Raw genomic sequence first — 27490 nt, forward strand, 5'->3', positions numbered from 1 at the left:
CACATACAAACACATACACTGGCACAGTGTAATGCTTTCAGCAGGTGTATAGAAAGGCAACCTTTCTTTTATCCCTCTCCTCCTGTTCTGAGTCTGCGTGCTCCACTCTGTCTATCTAATTAGAGAGCATGCCTGAGTCTGCCTGTCTGCATGGGGGCACACACACACACACACACACATTTTCTCTCAACACAAATCACACAACATCTAGTGCACACAAATGACAAGAGCACTCTATCACTCTCCACACGCGCAGAGACACACAAAACACACACACATCCACTATCCACATATTAATAACCAGGTCTCCAATGTCAATTTGAGCTCTCAAGGACTGTGGGTGCTGAGCGAGGCAGAGGCCACACGGAGAGGGAGAGGGGGAAGAGTAATGGCGTAATGCATTCAGGTTCTTATTCATGCTGATTCCCCCGCTGGGTGCACAGACTCATTTACCTAAACAATACGTTGCAGACAGGGCAAAGAGGACACAGAGGTAGAGCTGGGTGAGAGTGTGTGTGTGTGTGTGTGTGTGTGTTTGAGAGTGAATGATAGCCTGCTTTTGCCCTTTGTGCGCTCTAAAACGTGATTTCTGTGTAGGACAGAAAAGGCTTTCGCGTACAGTATGTGATGTGTGTTAGGCTGAAGAAAAAAAGAAAAGATAGCGGTCACTGAGTCAGAGCAGTGAACGTAGCCCAGGCTTCGCCATGGCATTGAATACCGTCTGTCTGCATCTGATAGAGAAGAAAGGAGGCATAAAAAGGCAGCCGAGGGATGGCAAAGTGGGAAAAAAAGAGAGCAGGGGAAGAGAAAGAGAGAGGCCCTTGAGTGAGATGGAGGTTGAGAAATGCGGTACTTGACCTCCAGTGTGTGCTTAGCATGAAGGGAGGAGGCTTACTTTATCTCTCTCTACCTTCCTGAAGGCTGCCTGTGTTCATTCAGTCAGCCAGATACTTGAGCATACAATATAAAGATATATCACACATTAAAAGACTGTTTATAACAACTTGGATCTTAATGTTGTGATATTGATATAAACTGTGATAAAATCTTAAGTGTGTGGATAGTATGCATGCTTGCGCATCCAAACAAAACAGGGATCCACTCGTGAAAAAATTACTCTCTAGCGCTACTAGTGGTCCCTTTCATTTTCTGGAGAATCAGTTGAGAATTTATGGATAAAATCACCAGATAGGAATACATTTGGTTAATCCAGCAAAATCAAATACCTGACAAATCAAGATGCTTAATCACACTGATGGGAAAAATAATGTCAAAATCCAATATGCCATAACAACACACTCTTGATTATTGATTTGCAATATTCTCTGTGTACACCCAGAGATATTACCTCGCATCCATCACAGACTTGTGAGGTTCTGGCTCAACTTTGACCTACCATACCTTCCACAGTATCCCTGTGCAACAAGGGATTGATAGCGACATTTTGGGAGTGCTCACTTACGTTTTCTTTTTACCTCCATAAACAGAAAGTCTATCGAAACCGTTAACGTTTTGACAACCTGCTTGTTCCTCGCCCGGTTGGACTTCATTGTAGCTATTTCGCTGAGTTTCTTTGTCACAGCAATTGACCCTTTGCTGAGTCCCGCCCCTCAAACGCAGACTGGCCAATCATAGCGTAGAATCGGCCAGCTCTGACCAGGGTCCGACGACTACACGGCTCTGCTCCCTAGACTCTAATGCAATTGTTGAAGGTACATGCAGCATTTGCTTTGTAATAATTGGAACAGTGTGGTTCCTTAATTTCATTATCTTCTGTCTCAATCACCAGGTGATGTGACGGTTCACTTTTACACTGTGAAAAAGTGTTGCAGCCGTTGCAAATGTGCATTGCTGCCAGTCTGAAAAGTTTTGAAGCAAAATATTCGTAGATGAGTGTTTCGCATTTTCGTGTTGTTTATTCGTAACGCCCACGGTGTTTATTTAACCTTTATTTAATAAAGATAAAGAACAAATTTACAATGGAAGCCTGGCAAAAGGCGAAAACCTCTTGAGGGACGGGGTTAGGAGGTAAAAAGAAATATCAAAAGTTGTGTAAAAAGATGTGCAAAGGCCTCTACTTTGGTGAATACCAATAGAAATTATGGCAAAAAATACAAAAATCTAAGCAGAAAAACAGCTTACATGTGCACACGGAGCAACCTTATGTTGATACTCTCTGACACACAGCATGTTCTGATTCTGAACATATGCTGTGACCTTAAGTGTGCCCCTGAAAACATTACCATTAACCCGGCCTGACACTCACACACTCACAGAGTTGTAGTAATGAGATGCTGACTCAATGTGACTCACGGCATCTACCGTACACACAGCGATGAGCTACGACCCAAATTGTGAGCACGCAATCCATCTGCCCACATTAACCCCAACAAGCAGAACAATTCATAGTGATGCACTATATCCTGGTTATTACACGGGTTGACAGACATAAATCCCGCAAAGGTTGCCATAATTACTGCTACAGCAACAACGCTGATACCGCAAACTTATTGACCCAGAACCCCTCTCTGTCTCTGCACAGGTGGATAGCTTGATCTGTCCTGCTTTAAACTCACATTCATAGACCACATGTAGTGGAATACACTCATCGATCCGGATGCTTAAGCACACCAGGCCGAGGTTTAGCCCGTTGGCCCATAACACTGGCTTCACGGCAGAATTTAGCCAAGAGGCAAAGCAATGGGAGGCATGGAGATTACACACACACACGCACGCAGATGTCCAATGAGAAACAGTCATTACTGCCATGCTGTTTAGCCTGCTGCGTCTTGTGTGTGCATTTTCCATCACACAGAAAGGCTTGAAGTGTTTCACTTGCAGCATTATGTGCTGAATGTCTTCTGTTGATGAGTATGTCTGTAATGCACCGAGGCAAACCTTTCTGTGTCTGCAGCATTGTCTTTGGCTTCCTGTTCCTCTTTTAAACTTTTAAAGAGTAATGATATTTTTTGAGGTTTCCATCCCAATGTGTATTTGTTACTTTTGAAAAATGTGTTCCGTGTGTGAGAGTTTGTGTGCGTGTGTGGCACCTGCCTGAGGGCATGTTTGCACAGCACGGCGTGCTGATCCACTGCAGGTTTTTTTTTTTGCGGTGCGAGGAACAGGTGAGAGACGAGGAAAGGGAGTTGACAAGATGCCCTCCCTGCGCTCACACAACAACAGAATCACATCGTGATACGCGCACAAATGTACACACCACTGTATGAGAGGGGGGAAAAACAAGCTGGAGCAAACACTGCTCAACATATTTTTGCTATTCTAGCACGAGAAGAAAAGAAAAAAACGCTGCAGTGCAGAAACATTCGCTCGAGCAAAATACACAATCCCGCAATTGTTTAAAAAGTCTCCGTTTCGCAAAGTTGCCAGTCTGGCATGAGTTAAAAATCAGAGAAATATGCAGCAGATAATTGGGAACATATCCGCGCAGCACACTGTTTATATGAGCCAATGTTTTTGTGCATTATGTCTCCAAGGGCTCTGAGCATATTTGACAGCATCTAGAACATATGAGAAAGTATGTTCCACTGGAAGTATACGTCCTGCTGCCACCAAGTCAATATGTGGATATGTAGTGTGTGTATGTTCGGGAGATTAGGCAGATTAGGCAGGTAAGTCTGTGTACAACTATGTATGTGTGTGTGTGGTTTTGTATATGTTTGTGTTTTGGGTTGAGTAAACCACATGTATGTGTGCGAATCCATCTCGCTGTGCTCTAAAAATCTTGTACAACCACAGACTTGCTTTTCCACTTGGACTAAGGTTTGTGCCGGTATATTATTCACTCACACGCCAACACATTCTCACACCTCAACTCATCAAATACTGCCGTTCGGTCAGTACCCCTCTTGCATTACTTTTGGACGGACCAGCTGCAGCATGTCAATATACGCTTGTCACATGCATAGTGTCCTTTCATAATAAACTCCTGTTTTCACAGGAAGTTAGATTTAGGTAACACAACCACTTAGTTAGGGTTAGGAAATGGCCGTTGATGACGTTAACTTCACTGACTTGACTTACGTGACGGTGCACGTGACTCATGATACCAACTCACATGAAAAACAGCATACGTGACAAAATAAGTCAATGTTACTTTTAGTTTTAGTTTGCTTTTAGTTTCACATAAGACACCGGTCCGGTTGAAAGCCCGATTCGTCAGAAACTGTCGCTAAAGGGTGCCTCCGTGCGTCGCTTTCTGATTCCAAGGGACGCTGCCCAGTTGTCGGTGTTTGACGAGTTGGGAGTGAGAACGGGTTGCACATGCACTCTTCCTTCCAAACACTAAGTCGCACCTAATTCGTAGGTAGGATACCCTTGCAATCAATTGTTGTTATAGAATAAGGTCATTTTTTTAAATCTCTAATATGCTGCATTTGATTTAAACCACTACTGACCGGTGAAACTATGATTACAATAGATGATTTTGAGTCATTATAAAGTACTCTGGCTCATTTTAGAAAACATTAACGGTTCGGAGGCATGCACTGTATGTATTTACACTGACATATTTACACATGTGTATCCTGTATTACAGATGTTTAATTAGCTCATCAAAGTTGGGAAAACAGTCGCGGCATTCGACTTTTGGTTTGCACGATGATAGGTTTGTTTCCAGCTGTCTTTGTCCAAATATTATGAGAGCGAACAAGATGCTTATCTGCGGGGCCGTTTCTCTTCCTTTATTCAATCAGCTTTGTCTATTTCCTCTTGTTTTGCTCAAAAGTTGGCAGAAGTCTTGTTTTGCCTGCTTTCACCACTGTTGTTGTTGATTCTGTGCTGGCATGACTCGCAAGAGAAAAAGACAATGTGCTTCCAACTCGACAATTTGGGACTATTTTTTCTTCTTTATTGTGATCTCTGGTGGGTTTAGCCGTGGGGGTGATAAATTGCAGATCAAACACGGGGACGTGACCTCGGGCTTGTCCATCAACAGCCAGTCATGTTTCATTTACTGATTATTTCTATTTACCTTTCAGATATTTTCCATCCATGCTCAATTTATTTAGAAATGTTTCATTCTGCTGCTTTTAGTCCCTTTTCCTCCACTCTTGGCTGCACAATGCCTCTGCCTCCCTGCCTCCCTTCATCATGTGTACTGTGGGCCAGTGGCTGACTGTGGCCTTCCCCCCTCTGCCCAATCAGTGGCACTGGCTCGGGCTGCTAATTGAATTGGGCTGGAGGTCTAATTCTAATGTGCAGCAGATGGCCGGGGCATTCCTGCATTCAACCAGCCGCGGGCCGCCACTGCTCCATACTGCTCTGCCCATGGTAATGTAAACCACCACGGAGAGAGAGAGAGAGACAGAAAGAGCGAGACACCCCTGACTCAGTCACCTTGAGGTTGCACACAAATGCACAAGGATTTTTCCCTCATTCACTGAGTTGACTGCAATTGAGCTACACAGCAGTTAACAAGCGAATCACACTCCATACACGCTCTCTGCTTCGTATAAACAGACAGCCGTGTAACTCAGTCACTATATGTGACATACATAAACAGGCATCTAAACATACACAGCCAAAAGATCTGCTTCCACTCTCTCTCTGTTACGCACCAGTGGATTAAACCATCACTGGATGGCAGTGTTGAGCTGCTCTGAGCGTCTGGATCTGGTGATGCTGGTGAACAAGGTTCCACTGAAGACATAATAAAGACACAAATCAATGGCCATAATTTGGAGAGAGACTCGGGCCTGGGTTAGAGTTATAATTTCCCTGGTTTCTGGTGCTGCATTGGAGAGTAAACACCGTAAGCACTAAATCACAACAGACAGAGCGCGAAGGAAGGAAGGAGGCGGATAGATAGAGGAAGAAATCAAGAGATATAAGGCGGCAGAGCTGCAGAAAGAGAGAAGGGGATAAAATCAGAGCTGCTAATGTAATAACAGCCCAACACAGAGATGGGGAACATTGCTTCTCACAATGGCTACTATCACCAGCTATCAAGTGCATCAGGGACGAAGCGTTGGGGAGCGCGTGTGCGTGTAATGGAGTGTGTATACGTGTATGCGTACTTTATTCGGGGCTACGCGTACTGTTTTGAGATGACTCCCCAGAGTGCAGCCTGAGTGCTGTGAGGAAGATTACGAGTAAGATAGAAAGCACACATGAATTTGGGCTTTTGTTGTGCGGCAAGATAATAAAAGATGGAACTCTTTGTCAGTGCCGGGTAAGTGTATGTTTTGCGAGTAAATGACTGACAACACAAAACAGCCATTCGGGTTGTGGGTGTGACAGAGGCTCTTTGTACTGAGATCTTAGATTTGTAAGCAAGTGTGTTTATACATTTCTGCCCAAATGTATGAGCACAAGCAGTTATTTAGATGCATCTCTATGGATGTTCTGTGTGTCGGCGCGTCGGCCTGGGAAAAGTCAGAGATAAATGGCTTGAGACTGTGGGTGGTAATTGCAGGTGATTTGGTCAGCGCACAGTGCATCCTGCTGTTCTCTTATTATAAACACACTAAGACAATGCAGCTTCATCTGCACAGCTAACAGATAGACAAGGACAAGAAGTGGTCGAAGTCACTTTGACGTCACCCATTGGTTTGTGGACTGCCGTTTTGAAGCCTTGAGTTCGGCATTTTGGCCGTCACCATCTTGGCTTTTGGCCGTCGCCAGCCATCCTGTATTTTTGCAACCAGAAGTGACATGAGAGGGTGGAGCCAAATACAACCGAACGCTGAATAAGACATTTTTAGGCGACTAAAATGTTTCATGAACTGAAAACACACTGTGAAAGGGTTAAAGTTCTAAGACGAAAACACGAACAACTCCCAGACCGGACAACGCCGTGGTAGCGACCTGTCAATCACAAGGTAGCCCCGCCCTAAAACATCCCCTGCTTTATGGTCTATTTGACTCTCAATGGGACCATAATTGACTAAATGAACATCATGCTGTATTGAAGAAGACTTGAAACTAGAGATTGAGACCATAAACTCATGTTTACAATGTTTACTGAGGTAATAAATCAAGTGAGAAGTAGGCTCATTTTCTCATCGACTTCTATACAATCAGACTTCTTTTTGTAACCAGCGGAGTCGCCCCCTGCTGGCTGTTAGAAAGAATGCAAGTTTAAGGCACTTCAGCATTGGCTTCACTTCCCAGACTCCGGAGATTGCTCACTGAGTTTGAGGCCTAAAATCTGTTCTTGAATAACTAGAACATCAACTCCCTGCAGTATAGTCGCTTGCAATATGATGTTGATTCACTGGCACCAATAATGCTGTATCTTGTGATACTGGGAAACAGCTGTGTCCTTCCTTTATCTCACACCTTTTAACTGTGAACCTGTTCTGCTGTCGGTTCAGCCTTTTCCTACTTTGACTATTGTACAAGTGAATGAGGGGCTTTCTGCATACATGTTGTATTTGTGTTTAAAGGGGACATATCATGTTCATTTCAAGGTTCATACTTGTATTTGGGGTTTCTACTAGAACATGTTTACATGCTTTAATGTTCCAAAAACACTTTATTATTCTCATACTGTCTGTCTGAATATACCTGTATTCACCGTCTGTCTGAAACGCTCCGATTTAGCGCCTGTCTCTTTAAGACCACCTCCTGAAAATGCACAGTCTGCTCTGATTGGCTTGCAAGAAAAATATGGTGCACCTTTGCAAAGGTAGTTCCCAAGCAGTGGGCGATATATTCTAATGAGCCTGCATGTGACATAGGAAGGGGAGCCAAATCTGAATGGTTTGTTGAGTCACAAGTTTTTGGATTTAGGCAGCCCACAAAAAAACTGACTGGGTTGTCTTATTCCAGAGTTTGTGGGTTGGTATGCACTCCAGATACCTAAATGTATGAACACAAGCACTGAAAAAGCAAAGTTTTTCATGATGTGTGCCCTTTAACTTCTGTGAGACTGAAAGAGCTTCATGATAAGGTCCATTACTTTCTCCCAGACTTAACCCCAGTTTGTGTCTTTGATGTATTTAAATTCCAGTCACTGAGGTAAGCCTTTGTTTTGTTGGAAAATAATTAGTCCAAGAGTCACAACTTGGGAAATGCTTTTTAAAACCCTTTTATATCATGCGCCAGACAGAATAGTTTTTCACCCAGATGGTTAGAAGAGTCTGAGGATTTTGGAAATACCTTCAGAGCAGCGGTAAGTGTTGCTAAACGACCTTCTGGGGTTTGCAAACAAATCCGGGTATATGTGTTCAGAGAAACGGATACTTAGCTCTGTGACTTGAATGTGAATGCATGAGAGGCACAAACAGGGGCGAGACCAGACTGTCTTAACAACCATGGGATGGATTGCCATGAAGTTTGGCACACACATTCATATTTTCCAGAGGCAACTTTTGTGATCCCCTGAATGTTCATCTAATGCCATGATCAGGTCAAATATCAGCTAGAGCAGCAGATAATCATGATTATTTTGACCAATATTGAGATCATATTTATAACGATTATTCATTGCACTATCACATTTAAATAAACAGAGGACTGCTTTTACGTCCATGTTGTGCTGCAATCCTGCTAATGTACAAATCGTTGCATTAAAATAAAACGGGTCCTTATTCATGGTGCATTTCCCAGAAGCAAAATGAAACTGTACCAACACTTTTTACCCAAATTTAAATCAACAGAGCACTGCTTTCAGTTACATTCCTGCTAATCAAATAATAGTTATAAGGTTCTTCTTTACCTGAATTCAGTACATTTTCATTGTCGGCGCAGGCGGGCAAAACGAGTAATATACAGCAAGCTTTATTACTCTTCTACTGACAGATGGACTGCAGCCGCAACATTTAGGAAACATTTTCAGGGTGCACTCACAGCAGCACGACAGCTCCCCAAAAGTGAAGCCAAAACATCTTGATCGCCCCCTGGTGGCTGCCTGTTTGTTTAAAAAACGCTTGATTTGATATGCAACGGAGTTTATACACTCACCGGCCACTTTATTAGGTACACCTTGCTAGTACTTGGTGGTCTTCTGCTGCTGTAGCCCATCTGCTTCAAGGTTGGACGTGTTGTGCGTTCAGAGATGGTATTCTGCATACCTCGGTTGTAACGAGTGGTTATTTGAGTTACTGTTGCCTTTCTATCATCTCGAACCACTCTGCCCATTCTCCTCTGACCTCTGACATCAACAAGGCATTTTCGGCCACACAACTGCCGCTCACTGGATATGTTCTCTTGTTCGGACCATTCTCTGTAAACCCTAGAGATGGTTGTGCGTGAAAATCCCAGTAGATCAGCAGTTTTTTAAATACTCAGACCAGCCTGTCTGGCACCAACAACCATGCCACGTTCAAAGTCACTTAAATCCCCTTTCTTCCCCATTCTGATGCTCGGTTTGAACTTCAGCAAGTCGTCTTCACCACGTCTAGATGCCTAAATGCATTGAGATGCTGCCATGTGATTGGCTGATTAGCTATTTGTGTTAACAAGCAATTGAACAGGTGTGCCTAATAAAGTGGCCGGTGAGTGTATATCGCAATCAATCATCATTTAATTGTGGGAAGCCAAAATCGTGATTAATATTTGATTAACTGTGCGGCCCTAGTACCAGATATTTGTTTTGTCCGACCAATAGATACAAAACAGAGAAAAAAGCAACAAATCCACACAGTTGAGTTGATGTTTGGCATTTTTGCTTGATAAACAACAATTTGCTCATCAAAAATGATTAATTTTGATTCACGCTGAATGATTTTCTCAACCAATTATTCATTTCATCAGCTAATAATTTCTCTAGAACATAGCGTATGAATGATGCTTTTGTGAAAACTTTGAATGTTATTTCAGAGGCATGTTTTGCTCTTGAGTTACACATGATGGGACTTTGATTTAAATGTATTGTGTGGTGCAGAATAACTGGTCATTGCGGGTTATATACCATATCTTAGTTTTGTATTGTGAGCTAATCTATGATTTCCACCCTTACTCACCTGCTTATTCTATTTTATACTCACAGACACTCCCGCTGAACTCTACTCCTCAGCACAAAAAGGAGCAGTGACGTCTCTTTCACCTCAGTAATCACCGCCAGCTACTACAGACGCACACACACAGTTATATCTCCAGTGTGTGTGTAGGTGAGTGTGTGTGTGTCGGCATTCAGGCGATAATGTCTCGGTGTGTGTCTTACTCATATTGTCCATAGTATCATCATTAATCATTTGTCCTCCGCCCAGACATGGCCATCAGTTATTGAGAGGTGCAATAATTTGGAATTGATTTAGTCCCCCCCCCCTCCTCGCACGGAGCCTGGCTCCGAATATAAAATGCTCCTTTGGCAAGACAGAAGTATGAAAGCTAATGATAAAGGCCTGTCAGCATCTGAAGCTCTGCAATTCTGCAAATAGCTGTGAGAGGTGTCTCTTTCCTTCTCGCTCTCTTTCTCTTTTTGTCTATTTCTGTCCTCCTCTTTTTTGTCGACTGAACAACCAGGAGGCAAGGCTGTAGGGAAATTGTTCCTGTTGTGCGTGTTTACTTGTTTGTGAGTCAGTTTTTGGAAGAGGAGGAGGAGGAGAGAGGAGAAAAAACCTGATGGATGGAATCTCTCCCTTCCTACGCAAACCCCCCTTGTGTTAACAAGGATACAGATTTAGGAGAGAGAGCGTGAGAGAGACAGTCACAGAAACCTTGAGAGATGGTTAGAGAGAGACAATGGGAGACTGAAAGAGAGAGCTCCAAGCTGAGGAGCAGACTACTAAGCCTCTATAAATAGGACGTAGATTGACGTACGAGGGTTGAGAGACCCTCATAGAGCTCGTTCTCTCTCTTTTTTCCTCCCCCTTTCTCTTCTAGACTTCTCCCATTGATTTAGCACCATATCAGATGGCAACAATCAGGATCATTTCTAGGAAAATTTGAAGAAAAAAAATTGAATTATACATTTATTATGTTACAGCAAGCATCTATCCATCCATTTTCATCTCCTTATCCGGGGCCAGGTCGCAGGGGGAAAAGGCTAAGCATGTACTTCAGGAGACCCTCTCCCCAGCAACGTTTTCATGATTTATTTTTTTTAAATAATGTTTATAATAAAGTAATTTTCGATAAATTTTGAGGTAAATTTTGGGATAATTTGGCAGTAATTCCAAAGAAATTTCAAATAGGTTACTTGCCAATTATCACCTAATTACCATGAAATTTGCAGACCTGTAAAATGAAGTGTTAAGCCATGGGCACACTACCAACGTCAGGAGCGCGTGGCGTCTGCGTCGCGTGGTGGCTGCGTGATGCAGGCTTCTGGTGTTCACACCAGACGCGTGTTGGCTGCGTGATGCAGGCTTCTGGTGTTCACACCAGACGCGTGTTGGCTGCATATCGGCTGCGTGTCAGCTGTGTTTCTGCTGCTGCTGTCAGCCCTTTCTTTCTGCATATAGTTTGCCTTTTAATGGCCATTTAACTTCATGATAAATATAATTTATATTTATTTTAGACAGAGAAAGGTTCAGAAACGTGTGGTAATTAGTAAATAATAGTAATAATCCACAATTAAAACTCCGTACTGTATTCATTTATGATGCTTTAAAATAAAAAACAACACGCCACGCAGCCACCACGCGCGTCTCATGCGGGCAGTGTGTCCACCACTTTACCTAGATATTTTCCAAAGTAAAAGTCTCTAGTGTAAAGTGTAAGATTCAACTTTTTCCGATGGTCTAGTGTTAAAAAAGTTAACAAAATTCGCAGTACTTGTAGAAACGCAAGACTTAAAAATTGCAATACATATGGAATCTGCACCCAAATATCGTGATAGTATCGAATCGGGAAATATGTGTATCGCCCCAGCCCTAGCTTATTACTCCGAGCTCCCTCCGGATGTCTGAGCCAAGCCACCCTAAGAAGAAAGCTCACTTCACTTTTATCCGCAATCTCATTCTCGGTCACGACTCAAAGCTCATGACCATAGTCGGAATCACTGCTGACGCCGCACCGAACTGCCTGTCCATCTCACGCTCCATTTTACCCTCACTCGTGAACAAGACCCCGGGATACTTGACCTCCCTCGCTTGGGGCAGTAACTCAGAGGGAGCAATCCACCGTTTTCCAGCAGAGAACCATGGCCACTGACTTGGACGTGCCGACTCTCATCCCGACTGCTTCACACTCGGCTGCAAAATGCCCCGATGCATGCTGGAGGTGATGAAGCAAACAGAACCACATCAATCTGTAAAGAGCAGAGACACAATTCTGAGGTCCCCAAAACCGGACTCTCTCCTCCCCCTCCGGCTGCGCCTTGAGATCCTGTCCATGAAAATCCCAAACAGAATCGGTGACAACCCTGGCGGAGGCCAACACCCACTGGAAACGTGCTTGACTTGGTGCAGAGTATACGGACACAGCTCTCTTTGTTATAGCAAGCATACTGCTGATTAAGTCTATTACAATAACATCACTAATATATTTACATATTGCCACAAGTTTTGTGGAAGCAGCGACGATATCTCCCAGCCAAATGAGCAGTATGATAGAGGCAATGGAGCATTTCAGAAGCTATTGATGCCTGTCAACTATGGCACACCGTTATCAATTCCAATTCCAATTATTTCGTTATCGCTTCCAAATGTGAATTGGCTCTTGATATCGAACCCCTTCCTTCTCAACTTCTCTCTGCTGCTCTCATCCAGTGCTGCCTAATCTCTGCCTCCCTCAGCCACCCTCTCTGTTCTGCACACACGCACACAAAACACCAGCGTGGTAAACCCGCGTCTCTCTCTTCAATAATTCCATGCAAACTCCGTATTTTTAGATTGTTGTGGAATCAAAACCTCAGCGTCTATTTGGGTTTGAGCTGGCTGATGAAGGTTTTGTAAAACAACGTCTCCTGTATTAACTGTGAGCAGACTCCAATTGAGAGAAAAGATGATTCTGCAGTGGTAAGACAATAGTACGACTGCCTGCCTGTCGTCAATAGAGGCTGAGACCTTTATTTACCTCAACAGAAGAGACAAACAGGCCATTATTACAGACACGGCTTTATTCCTAATTCCTGTAAATCTGATCGTGTTTATGTAAGAAGCCTCCCTGATGTTGTTTCTGCCCCCATTTGCCATGGTAATTTATTGATGCTGCTGTTTGCTGTTGATGCAAATTCAACACTTCCTCCATCTGCTTCAAATTACAGCCCTTTCAGCACCTCAGAGAACATTATCCTCTCTCTTCGCCGGAAGCCTTTTATTGTGAAACATCTACAGGATATGCTCAGTTTGATTTACATCAGTTTTACAGCAGCTAAGATTATGAGGATGAATAATTGAATGATATTAATCTGCGAGGGAGAATAGAGGGAAACTCAGAGGTACATAGTGGCGAATATTGCATGACTATATTTTTGTACTGATGATCCAATGCCATGGAAATGTACACGGCATTTAATCCATCATTTAAGTACTGGCTTTTATTGGGGGAAATGATGGTACAGTATCTATTTCCCTCCCTCTATTACATCCCTTTCTTGCTTGGCTTTCTCTTTATACTCATCACGCTCTTGTCTGCAGCTTTTGTGTATGTGTATGTGTGTGTGTGTGTGTATGTGTGTGTTGCAGCGGTCTGGCGGAGGCTGGAAAGCAGGTGGGCGAGAGGAGCTGAAGTGACACCTGGTAACAGGCTGACAGCCCCAAGGAGGGATGCGGCACTTTCATACCTGACACGTCTCAACCTTCTCTCCTCACCATCATGAACTTTTAGACTCATGCACACACACACACACTGTATACTGTAATGCTCACACACACACACACACACACACACACACACACACACACACACACACACACACACACACACACACACACACACACACACACACACGCACACACACCAAAAAATAGCATTCATATACAGTACATGCAGATGCAAGTGACAGAATACAGCAGAATCTCCCCCGAAGGAAAGAGACAACATCACTTTCAAAGAGTTTTCTATGCCCCAAGATTTATCATTATACCTGAGCCTCCCATTGGGCAGGTGTCTTGTATTCCCCATGTTTCTGTGGCTTCTGGTGGTTGAGCTGACACAACGGTGCATACAATTAAAGTTCAGTCATGGCCTGTATTTCTACTTCTGCTACCGCATGCTTATTAGGGCTGGGTATCGTTAAAAAAAAAAGTATGATGCCAGTACCCTTAAAGTGATACCAATAGTGCTTTATTCAATACATATAATGGAAATGGAAGCTATTTGTGTGTCCCACAAGCCAATCACTGCATAGCACTCATTGAGCAGCGGTTGCCAGTGATCACGCCCCGACCCACGATGGCGGGACTGCGCTGTCTTGGAAGTCTAACGCCCATCCTCCGGTTAAAACGGTTAGCTCTGTCAGCACTGCTGCTATTGTTACCAGCTCAGACATCTCTATGTTCAGAGCCGTGTGCAGGAAGGCAATCCTGTCTGTATAGAGAGGCGAAGTCCCGCCCCTTAAGCGATAATAAGCGAGAGGCAAAAACTTTTTTGATCCCGTTTGAATTGCGTCATGAATCTCACATATGATGTTTGTCAATTTAAAGATAGTTTTGCAAGTCAAGAAAGTCACAGTTTGTTGTAAAACTGTGGAAGTATAAGACTGTGAAAATATGTATATTGGAAAGACGACACACCCAAAAGTCGCGTAGTGACGTCTCTCTCTGAAGCTACAATGCCAGTGTGTTTCCTACTGGGATGTACTCACATGAATAAACAGGCCGTGGCTGTCTTTTTCTTCCCGGCTGATAAAAAGACCAGGAGTCGCTGGATAAAGCACATCAGGTAAGATGATGTTTCATTTGTAGTGCACTGAGCGGTTTCACACAAAACTAAATGATACTACGACAAACTGAGACTTTCTTGACTTGCAAAATTATCTTTTAAATTCAAACGGGATCAAACAAATGTTCCTCTCTCTCCGTTAACTACTGTACATATTCTTTCCAAAATAAGGTCCCATGGGGTCCACCGGCAGGGCAGGGACTTCGCCTCTCTATGGGTTGTAGCTGCTGCAGTAGTGGGCCAATCACAAGTCACATTAAATCAAAGAACGCTTGCAGTGATTGGCTGCAAGCAAAACCATACAAATAGTCATTTGATTCAGATATCGTTTGACTGGAGAAGTTTCCATACTACTTGGTACTAGGTTATTTTGGTCGATAGCTTAACAGACATTGAATACCTATACCCAGCTCCAATGCTTATCCTTAAATAAATTAGAAATTGAAATTGAAATGAATAGCTGTAATTAGAGCATTGTCTAAACATAATATATGCAACACCTCGTTAACCAAAAAATCCAGTGTATTGTTTGGTTTACACACAAAAGGTAGGTAGTTGTACGGAACAACAGCAGCAGTTGTGCCTCAGGCTTGTTTTTAAGCCCTAGGGGAGATCTGAATCTACATATAAGTTTCAGTAAAACAAACATTTCAAACCAAACAGGAACCTCTTTTTGGACTTGTTTATATCCAAGCTGAAGATGCCCTGTTGCTGACAAGCGGTGGAGTCAGCCATTGTAAGGCCCACAGATTTTAAAAGACGCCGCTTATCAGAACTATTCAAAGCTCAAGCTTTTGCACTTTAATCCCCTATTTTTACTCTCCCTTGTAGTCTCTTTCACTTCATCCCCGCTACCTCAGAGCCAGTGAGCTACGCTAATACAGCAATGGCACCAACACAAACACTCCAACAACCAACCACGTCTCTAGATGGACTAGCAGCCGAAGGCTCTTCACTCCATCAATCTGAGAAATGGATGCTCCTGCTTTTATACTCCTACTCAGGTATTGTTATTGTTTTTTTCCTCCACATACTGGATTCGTTTTCTATAATGGATGCTGTACATAACTGAATGTGATGGTGCAAAACCTTCAGCACAGACATGCACAACTCACAGCAGTCAGCACTGATTACCCACGACCTAGACAGCCAGCCAGCCAGCCAGCCAGCCAGCCAGGGAAACACACAAAAGTTATGGTTCAATTAGGAAGGAGGGTAAAAATAATCTAATCCATAAATTAGCTAAAGTCAATTAGGACAACTCACCAATTAAGGACAAATCTGTTACTTGAGGGCACAGCTATAATGAGGTTGCGGGAGGAGCCACGCTGAGGCTGTGTCCTTGCTTGTTTGTGTCACGCTCGACAAACACGGAGCTTTGACCATGTTTTTGATATGGAATTAGACTGCAAATTGAGCTCTGCGGGGACCGAGCCCACGTCTGGCCACATGAGGAAGCAGGAGACAGAGTGAGAGACAGAAAGAAAAAAAAAAAGAGGGAGAGAGAATGAGTGTTTGTGTGACTATTTATAGATGCTGTGTCAGTCTGAATACAGTAGAAGTAGAAGCTTGTGTGTTCTGTGGTGCAGAATGAATGATTTTCTAACTCAGTGCTGGCAAAACCCCAGTGTTTTTTTGGAAGGGCAGCAGTATTTATAGATGACTGATTTTCATTTTAAAAGACAAAAAATGAAGAGATGATTACCCTAAACAGCATTAAAAATCCACACGCTGTATATTTTCAATCAGGGCTGTCAATCGATTAAAATAGTTAATCGCAAAATTAATCACATTTTTTATCCGTTCAAAATGTACTTTAAAGGGAGATTTGTCAAGTATTTAATACTCTTATCAACATGAGAGTGGGCAAATATGCTGCTTTATGCAAACATATGTATATATTTATTATTGGAAATGAATTAACAACACAGAACAATGACAAATATTGTCCAGAAACCCTCACAGGTACTGCATTTAGCATAGAAAATATGCTCAAATCATAACATGGCAAACTGCAGCCCAACAGGCAACAACAGCTGTCAGTGTGTCAGTGTGCTGACTTGACTATGACTTGCCCCAAACTGCATGTGATTATCATAAAGTGGGCATGTCTGTAAAGGGGAGACTCGTGGGTACCCATAGAACCCATTACCATTCACATATCTGGAGGTCAGAGGTCAAGGGACCCCTTTGAAAATGGCCATGTCAGTTTTTTCTCCCCAAAATTTAGCGCACGTTTGAAGCGTAATCTAGTCTCCTTTGCGAGAAGCTAGTATGACATGGTTAGTACTAATGGATTCCTTAGTTTTTATAGTTTCATATACCAGTATAGTCACTCTATCTTGAAAACTGAGCCTGCTACAACCTCTGAAAGATTGGTTGCGTTAATGCGTTAAAGAAAATAGTGGTGTTAAAACAAATACAGCTCTACTTTCAATTAATCCCTGAGAAGAGATTAACACAAAGTCACCTGACTTCCAACACATTCTTCTATCGCCTCCTGTATTATGAAACTACATCTTTAAAGCTGATTGACCTTTGACCCACCTGACCCTCCACCCTGGCATGCCTTCGAGGCTCTCCTCTCGCCTCAGCCAGTAGTGATGTTTGTAAGGTGCGCTGTCGAGGAACGTTTCATGCGCGCGTCTTGGCGATTCCCTCAAGACGCATCAATGTCAAAGCAGACGGAAAACATCTCAGATGAAAACAGTCACCACAGAGGCAAGACAAAAGGAGAGAGCAATGCTTCTCTTTCTTTTCCACAAGGCCAACAGTAGCTTTTTTTTCTGATGATATGAAGCAGCACTAGAGGCAGGAAACTATTGATCTTAGCAACTATTGAGTGCTGCAGCTCGCGCACATCAGAGACCGAGAGCCTTTTAGAAACAGGCGTGATGATGACAGCGTGTAGCGGCGTCTCTTTTTATGTGTTCCCTCTTCCCTCTCCGTCTCCCCTCCCTCTTCTACACTACATGACTTGTCAGTGAACTGTGGTGATGTTTTGTGGGGGTGAGTGGGGATTACTGGGAGGTCTGAATTAGACACCTTTGACACCTCCCCAGGCCAACGTTATTCACACACTAAATCTGCTCTATTGTAACCTCTGTGAGCGCTGGGCTGCGTGACGGGGAGGTGGAGAAGGGGCAAAGAGGGCAGCGCTGATGTTGACACCGGCTGACAGGCTGCTCCACGAGCTGGTTCTGCTGCCCCAGGACAGCAGGCCTGGAGGCAGAGGGGAAGGAGCCAGTCAGCCTGTCCCCCCCCCCCCTTCTCTCTTCCCCAGTCCCACTTCTGGTCTGGAGGAAATTAAGCCTCGTCTCCATTTCCCCCACCGCTTGCCTGCCTGAGCTCTAGACCTCGACCATCATCGCTCCCTTGGAGATGTTGGGGAATAAGCTGATGAGCTGCTGCCAGAGGCGATGGGCTACAAGGCTATATGAGCCGCCATAGCCACTTAACCCTTTCTGTCCCCCTGCCAGCAGGGCCAAAAAGCCCCTACCTGAGGTGATCACCACACGGACCTCAGCACCTGGCAGCCATTCATCATCCCCAACAGCACTACAGCCTTTGATACTCTGATACGGCTCTAATGGTGTATGCAAGCGCTACGGGGCTCACATACACATACATGCAAACACAATTCAGGGTTGCGGGATAAGTACGATTTGAAAGGATATCCATTTTGCCCCTTTGACCCCTGGAACCATAACAACGGTCTCATGTGGCTGACCCAGGAGAGCGGCACTGTACTGACGGATAGCGAGGTCAAATGAATAACTTAGCCGTGGAGAATTCAAACACTAACGCTGGTGACCTTTTGAAAGGGGTGAGAAAGGGGGACGAAGACGAATTGGGGGAAAGACGAAGGGTGAAAATGTACGAGAGGAAAGGTGAGTAAAATCTGTGAGCCAGAAGGAAAAGCTTCAAATCGTAGCAGGTAAAGAGCTAAAAATAGGAAAACAAAAGCAGCTGCACAGCTCGCATCTGCACATTTCTGAATTACAGCAGCTGGAAGAGCAAGACAACCGAGAGTCGGTGTAGAGGAAGAGACTCCACCTGTTCTGTGGAGAGCTCCAGAGATCTCACAGATCCTTGTCCAGCCCCAGAGGTCTGATCTTCTTCACCAGTAGGTTGGTTTGGTCAAAGGAGCACCGCAGCTTGTCGCAGATCTGCACCCAGTTCCTGAAAGGAAGTGGCACTGGATGTATAACTACAGCCAAGGAATGCATACAAAACAGAGCATTCATGAAATAATGTATAAAAGTAATTAACATGCATAATAATACATTGCTAGACAGGTAATGTTAGCAACTCCCAGGTGACAGTTTGATCGTTCTGTACGTGAATGTAACATCACGGTTTTTAAATAACATCACAAATATATCAAGACAAAACCTGGAATTACTCTGTGTTTACTGGATGTGACACAGTGTAAATTGCATTCAAAACGGGGATAAGAGAGCTGTTGGAAGGTTTGTGTGAAAACTTGCAGGTAAGGTGTGATGTTTAAGATTTCAACACAAACTGCTTTTGTTCATTAGACACATTATTTGCACATTTCACAGCTTTGATAACATCCAAGAAAAGAATAATAATAGACTGGCGTGACAACCACTTAAAGGGTAACTTTGGTATTTTTCAACCTGGACTTTATTTTCACATGTTTTCGTGTCTAAGTGACGAACGGGGACAACGCTTTTTGAAACTGGTCCAGTATTGAGTGTTGCAGCTGCTAGACGGGCTTTAGTGTTTTCATTTGGGGCAATCTGGCACAGTCATTTTACGTTCACTAAGTGTTTGTTTTTGCCACTGACAGGTGTCAGATTGTAATTATAAGTGTCTGACAACATTATGGAAAGAAACCTACAGAGAAATAAAACGTTTTTCTTACCTTTCCGTTTGTCATTGTGTCATGTGACTTGCCGAAAGGGACAGACAACGGTGGAAACGTGAATGAGAGTTGGAGAAAGGAGTGCCGCGGTACATCGGTGTTGTCAGAGTTTGTTGTGTTTTGGAGTACAGAAAGTGTAGCTTCAGTGTTATCTAAAAGATTTTCAATGTCATGGCTGAGTATTTCGATGATTTTAACAACGTGGATGCGACGCAGGGTTTCAGAGCGAGGCTTCTCCGAGCGAGACACGCAATAACAAACAGACCGGATCAAGCGAAAGGTAAGAAAAACATTTAATTTCTCTGTAGGGTTCTTTCCATAATGTTGTCAGATACTTATAATAACAATCTGAGCCTGTCAGTGACAAAAACAAACACTTTTAGTGGACATAAATGACGATGCCAGATTGCCCTTAATGATTACATTACAGCTTGTTTAACGGCTGGCGGCTGCAGCGCTCTCCCTCAATACTGGAGCCGTTTCAAAAAGTGTTGTCCCTATTAGTCACTTAGACACAAAAACATGGGAAAATAGCATCCAGGTTGAAAAATATTGAAGTTTTCCTTTTAAAATGAACTGGAAGCAGCAACACTGCAAATGTACACTATTAGTAGTGATGTGTTTGGAGCTAAAATAGCAGATCCGGGTCCAGTTTTTTGACAGCTCAGGGTCAAATGTGGGTGAACACGGGTTCGTTATCCTGTGTCAGACATGGAGTCTGTGTGTGTGGAAGTGGTATTAATGACCACGGCATGCCACAACAGTAACGGTAATGTACTAAAAGGTGAATGTTTACGGTTTGTGAATTGCTTATCCTGCGTAAAAACCAAAGTATGCAAAAGTAGGCCATTTGTGAACTGCTTCCATGTGAATAGAGAGATATCCGGGCGTGACAGATGTATCGCTCTGCTCTGAGCTCTGTACGGGAGCATCATTAGCACACTGACTGACATGACTGACAGCTAGCACTGAGAGGAGCGGGATGCAGGGTGAAATGGAGAGGGAGGAGACGGAGCAGAATCTGTGCCAACTATCACCCTCTGGCTGTTCTCCACCGTTTTAATCACAGTAACAGTGCTCTCACTCTGCAACCCCTCAGAGACCCAGGTACCTTAGCCACACTTGACATTAACCACAAGGCGAATATACACCCATGTTTAATACAGACAAGACTCCTCGCCATCTTCTTCAATGTGTTCCTTTCTCTTTCATTACCCTCACGACTACCATAACAACCAGAGGACACACTGAGCAAAAGGAATATGTATTTTTTTTTTTACCTACCTTTGCTGTTTTGTAGTGCAGCTTAAGATCTAATCCTCTGTTTATTTTCATTTATTCCGTGAGTGCAGTGAGCTTAGCGAGGCTCTTTCAAAAAGTTACATCACTGACGATAAGACCCATCGCCGCCAACCGCTAATATTTACTTTCCTTTGGTTTCCTGTCAAAACAACTCGTGGCGAGACTGACCCGACCATATTTTTGGCAATGCCAGGGCAAACTCTGTTAAAATGGACAGGATGAGGCAGGACGGAGATGGTGGTATTAAATAAAAAAAGTGGTAGATTTGTCTGGATGGTCCTCTGGGAATGGAGCTACAGACATTGATGAGGGGAAACGAGACTGAGGGTAGGACCTTGGAAAGAAAGCAGCAGGACAAACTTCAGTGAGAGCAGACTGGACTAACCGGGGCTGGACTGGCCATCTGGCGGACCGGGCACTTTCCCAGTGGGCCGACGTGCCTTTTGGACAGACACAACGGTCATATCTTTTTGTCTGACCGGCACATAAAACAGGTAGATCGGCCCATTGTTTTTTTCTAAAGTGACACTGGGCTGATGATGATAGAGTATCAGCCCTGTCCCTACATGCTCTATACGAATGTGTGTGTGAGCGCTCAGCTGAGAGTTGTGTCCTGCTAAGTAGAGAGTTGTCTTCAGTGTGTGACGAGTGTCCAGTACACATTTAAAAGTCCATTGAAAGCGTTGACAGGTAACAGACTCTCGTTTTTTTTCCTCTCATCAGTAAAACAAACAGAATGTACGCTAGCCTTTCATATTAGATTCACTGTTATTAAGTAGGCTACAATTATCAGATGGTAAAGTGTGTAATAGACTGCCTGTCCACCGAAAGAAAGCATGTCAGTGTCACGTTTTGCTTCGCTGAGATGTGAATATTACACACCTGCATGAAGATGCAGTGTTTTGTCACGTGTTTTCCGCACTGACGTTACGTTGTTTTCCGTACGTGCTTTACCTAGTTTACGTACTTATTTTAAACCTAACCATGAGGTTTTCCCTAAACCTAACTGTTTTTCTCACCTGAACCTAAATCAGTGGCTTTGTTGCCCCCCTGCTGATACTGCACGTTAATACAGGCGTGTACAGTGACATGCTATCCTTTGGCGTGATATCGGGTTGTATCAGAACAATATGGGGATTCAGGCTCCCTCGTGTGGCTCACAGGTGCACTGTGGATATAAATCTTAAAAGACAATGGAAGAAATTCTGCAAATTTATTTGGCGACTCTGATAAAATCTCCTGCGATATACAAGAGGAGACTGTCCTGTTAAGTTTGAAGACAATATATGACAAGGTAGAATGAGGTATTTGGACTAAAATGATTATCATGCGACAAAATAATAGATATATTTTGGTTCCAGTCATTATCCATGTCTCGTAGCTGAGACGGATGATCCTTTTGAATTGGCCAATCATGTTCTTAAAGAAATCTCCCATCCTTATCCTGCATTAAACCAAGGTCAGGTCGTCTCTGCTGCGTAATGTTTATATTAGAACTGCTGGAGGGATTATTTTAGGGGAGCCGTGGATTTTGTGATATTAACACCAAATTTCGAGCGTCCTGAGGGGAAGGCCATAAAATCTTTTAGCTGTCACTATAAAATGCGTTTTAGGCAGAGTGTGTGGGTCTAAAGCTAAAAATACTTCTAATGATGTCCCCTAGGAGTCTGCTAACTTTGTATCCATTATAAACACAAAGTGTAATTCTCTCTCTTTCTTTCTACAGAGACCGCGATCAAAGTACAAATTTAAGATTGTTCTGTACTGAGCAAATGAATTCTTTTTGCATTTTTGCTGTATTTGCATAAAACATAACCCTCGTCATACACATAACAGTCAGAATCTGGAGCTATCAAATGAAGTCTGTGTGGCAAAACTGACCTGCAGTTCTCTCGAACGGAGTTTCTTGAACGTGTCCTGTGCTGTGCTCTCCATTCTCTCCGTCCGCAGTGCAGCAAACTGACCAACCTTCCAGTTGGCATTCTTCTGAAATATCAACACCCACACACACACACCGATACAGACAAACACATGGTGTACAAAAGCTCAATGATAGCATGCATTTTGCAATACACTTAAGGCTGTTACAAGGCCAGTGTTCGCAACACAAAACTCTTCCTTCAAAACCCATAGCTAATACATTTATGCAGCTGTTGTTAAGCCACAGACTCGCTGCCATGCTACACTGCACAATAAACAGGAATTCAGCGGGGAACTGAGCTGATCAACAAAGAAGCGTGATTGAATAAAACTCGAACAAACATCTTCCACTTCTGTTGTATTGCGCATAACATAATAGCACATGGTCTCCAGGTACAACAGGCTAAAATTGGCTCAGGGACGTTAAGAATATAAAACATTTAGAAAAAAACCCCATTATATCCTGTACTATGCTTACTTTTCAAATGGCTAGAAAACTGAAAATGACACTCCATTGCAATCACAACCTTGGTTTGAGTAGTAGCAGAATATCTAGACAATCAAAGGGACGTCCTAATCTTTAATTAGCAATTCTACAAAATAGTGAGGAGTTATTCAGAAACCATTCCTCTACACTTCATAAAGGTCAGGCTATTAGCTGAAAAGAAAGTGAACAAATGTTTGATTGCCATGAGGATTATGGTTAATCTGGTGACCGCTTTGTGTATTCCGCAATCTAGCGGTGCCGCCAGTACTGCGGTGGCAAGTCGTAGTGACTCTACTGTCTGCTAACCGTGTTAACTGGTGACTTTAGGCCGAATGCGTCTGTAGTTGTTCGTAGTAACTTACGTAAATGGTCGGCGTAGATAAGAAATGCAGATGAGTATGGATTTAATGCATATCATAATGAATTAAAGTCAAATTGAAGGCTCACACGAGGACACAGCTGCCGTCACTATGAGCAACCATGACACATTCGGCTGAGAGTCACCAGGTAACACAGTTAGCAGACACTTTGTACGTGTTCTCTTTGTGATGCCGACCGATTAATGATGTTTACTTTGAGGTCATTAGGTTGCCCTGGTTGGAGCAACTAACGTTATATTTCACACAGTTAGTTGAATTAATTTATTCTGTGGGACCACCGCAGTAGCCCTTGACAGTGGCTTTAGTCCACTTACGTTAGCTATGCTTGTTAAGCAGTGTTAACTTAGGTGATGTTACTTGTTTCAACATGTTGGGCTAACGTTAGGCAGCCAAGAACTGCTCAGGTTCTTCCCGAACTCCTAAACATTGTTGGCAAAAAAACACAATTAGAGTGTGTTCACTATGGCTGACATCTGTTCACTCAAACTAATTATACCCACAGTCTAACTTTAAACTAGGAAGGAGAGAAAAACAAAGCACAGGGAACATTTTATAGAAAGAAAAAAAATGCTTCCCCCGCTCACATCTTGGCTGATTCACACGTTGGTCACACACTTGGCACAGTTTCCTTCTGAGGATTAACTGCTTGTTCTGTAGGAGGTCTGTTTGGAGTGTGAATGAGGTCAGGTCATGTCAGGACAACAATACAGTATGTCAGGATTACCAACTTGGTGGTGAAACACACCTTCCCCCAGCATCCGCGTTGTTTTTCAGGAGGAACAGTTTGATCTTGAAGAAGCCCAGGCTGTGGTGGATGGTGCACACCGTCAACCTAAACATACACATGCAACACATGTAAGCAGCTGCCCACACATACAAACACAGATAACTAATGTGCCGACTGTATTTATAAAGGTCAGCAAGAATAAACACACTCTTTTGCATGTGTTGTGTGAGAACGTCAATAGACACAAATTAGCAGAGTGGAGAGAGAGATGGTGCGAAAATATCATAACTCATCTTAATGAAGTCACACCCCTACTTCATGCACACAGACGCTCTCCAGCTGATCTGACACGTTACATGTGCTTGCGACATTAAGCCGAGCCGCTAATTCGAGACCTCCGCGACGACGTGCTCGCCGAGAGTTGCGACATAATTAGACGGTGGAGGAGCGGAGATGGCTATCTGCAGTGTGCGGTGTTTAGTTTGAACGGTGGCCATGTTGCTATGTGTGTGTGTGTGGAAGGGAGAGAGGGAAAAAGAAGAAAGGAGAGTTAGCTATTTGGTGTGAGGAAAGGAGTTTGAAGGAGAAAGGGAGTCAAGGGGAAAGGGGTGAATTCAATCATGGAGAAGAAGTGTGGTGAGGAAAAAGTGTGAGTTGTGAGGGTACAGTAGGACGGGTGGAGGGAGGCGGAGATTAAAAGAGAAAAGGTCAGGGGTGGAAACAGAAGAGGAGACGTGGGGAAAGTAAAACGAGTAAAAAAAGAAGCGAGAAGAGAGATACGTGGGACAGTAGGAGCTGGCTCGGGGCCCAGGTATCCTCTTTGGCCCTCCGCTCGCTCCAAGAGCACCACACACAAACACACCAAGGGCTCCCACGGCCCTGCTCACTTGTGCGACAGCTTTGATTTACGGGATATTTGATCTTCACAGCTTTCCCTCTGCTCCCATCTACCCACAGTCGCAGCACTCACACACATCTGCAGCACATATCTGCTTTCAACCGAGGCCCCCTCGCTGCACTTTGCTGTTCTTACCTTTGTTGGCCTATGCTGAAGTGAGTGGGGTCCTAATGAGGAAGCAATAACTTGCAGTATGGTATTAGAGATGTTAATGTAATCCTTATATGATTAGCCACTTTATCTTAATTGAGGGAGCTGTGTGTGGGGGATAGAAAGAGAGGAAGAGGAGCGGAGAATTAAAGAGAGAAGGGGAGCTGAATGAGATGGATGGAGTGAGGGAAATGGAAAAAAAAGACAAAGAGACAGTGTAGGGCATCACTAATGATTAGAGAGTGTGAGGAGGTGAGCATTTGATGAGACTGTATTTCTATTAAACTGTCACAGAATTCTCTCGTTTTCCATTTGTGTGTGTGTGGGTGCCCTTCACAGAGGCACAGCGATGTGGCTGACCCAAATGACTGGGATATTATTGGGAGAGCGAGAGAGGGAGACCTCTGTTGAATACTGATGAAGCTCGGCACAAAGCTGCCTCCTGGCCTCATTAACCTGCCGAAGACTGCCTTTGTTTTCCTCTGCAAATGCTCCAAACACTTCCTACATCCTGTCCGAAGGGGGTTTCGGAAGTCACACCGCGGACACAGAAGAGGCAGCCTTCAAGAAGCTCAGGGGTGGCAGCGTGGAGCAGCACCAGTATGGTGTGTGTTGGGAAAAGAAAAAATGAGGGGGAAGGAGGCGCTCTTTATGTAAGCGGAGTAGTTTGTCTCTCTCCTTAGTGCTAAATGTTGTCACAGGAAAAGGAAAAGACGTAGAAAAAGGTGAAGTAAAACGTGTTCAAAGTGTGAAAAAACTTTTTTAAATGTGTTGAAAAGTGCCAGATGGAGAAAGGGGGAAAAGTCAGCTCTCTTTTGTGATGAAGGAGAAAGCGAAATACAACACTAAAAACAAAACACGGATCACACCGTCTCCCACAACAACTAAAGAAGAAGAAGGAGACGAGGTGGAGGCGAGGACAGAGAGCGAGGAAGTGGAGCGAAAGGATGAGAACAAGGTAAAGCAAAAGTAGGACGAGAGGTGTGCGCTCTTTCATATGCCTCGGCGCGGCGCGTTGTTGTTCTGTTATTGACGTGTGTTGCAGCGCGCGTGTCTGTATGCGTCCTTGTATGTGCGCGTTGGCACAGGAGATTTCAATTTCATCTTTAATGGAAACAGCAAATAGGGGAAGAAATAAAATGCGAAAGGAGAAGAGCAAATCCTCCCAGCAGACGCCCAGTCAGAATGGATGATGAGGCCGACATGAAGTAAACATTCTGCTGTTCACAAAACAAGGTGGGTATGAGGATAGGGGAGGCAGAGGCAGGAGACACTGGGGGGGGAGTATCCAGAAACAGAGGAGGAAATAGAGGAGCAAGGGAGGGAGTGAGGAGTGATGACGGGACAGCGGATCAGTCATGGTGTGTCTTCTAGTCAGAGTCGTCACTTATACTGTGGAAGGGAGCAGCCGTGTAGTCAGAAATCATCAGGAGCAGGAACAGATTAGATACAGGCTATTGGTTCTGATGAGGCCTCGTATAGATCAGTAATGGCTCAGTAGGGACAGAGAGAGAGAGAGAGAGAGAGAGGGGGAGGGAGAGACAGTCAGAGCAGCTTGCAGTGCTGGTAGCACTTTTCCACTAGTCGTATAGATGCCATGTAATGAAATTATATTATATTGTAAAAAGAAGTTATTGGTAAGTCCAATCCTACACAACAAATATCTGTGAAAATGATCTGTGTATTATGTGGAATACACCAGTTAAAGGTGCAGTGGGGAGGTTGCAGACTGCAACCAACTGAAACTTCTCCCTTGTGCCTACTGTGTAGGAGAACTACGGTCGCCGATGCGGAAACGTGAAAACGCAAATGGCCTTATCTGACTCCGTCTGTAGATATAAACGTCTCATTCTAAGATAGAAAAACAACACAATAATTCTTATTTTCAGGTGATTATACACTAAAGAAAACACCAATCAGGAGTCTCTTAACACAGCCGTCAATCACTGCTCGCAAAGCTCTTGAACTTCAGTCAAACCGATCACGATTCTGTTACTGTAAT

General features: G+C 43.7%; 1 long non-coding RNA gene across 1 annotated transcript in view; it reads right to left on the bottom strand.

The window, feature by feature from the left end:
• Positions 1-18918, bottom strand: part of LOC141760379 (uncharacterized) — a 34550-nt gene extending 15632 nt beyond the window's left edge. The window contains exon 1 of the long non-coding RNA XR_012592341.1: positions 18790-18918. This is a non-coding gene — a long non-coding RNA (uncharacterized LOC141760379). The remainder of the gene's footprint in view (positions 1-18789) is intronic.
• Positions 18919-27490: the final 8572 nt, after the last annotated feature.

Source organism: Sebastes fasciatus, chromosome 22 (assembly GCF_043250625.1).
Source record: "Sebastes fasciatus isolate fSebFas1 chromosome 22, fSebFas1.pri, whole genome shotgun sequence".
Lineage (NCBI taxonomy): Eukaryota > Metazoa > Chordata > Actinopteri > Perciformes > Sebastidae > Sebastes > Sebastes fasciatus.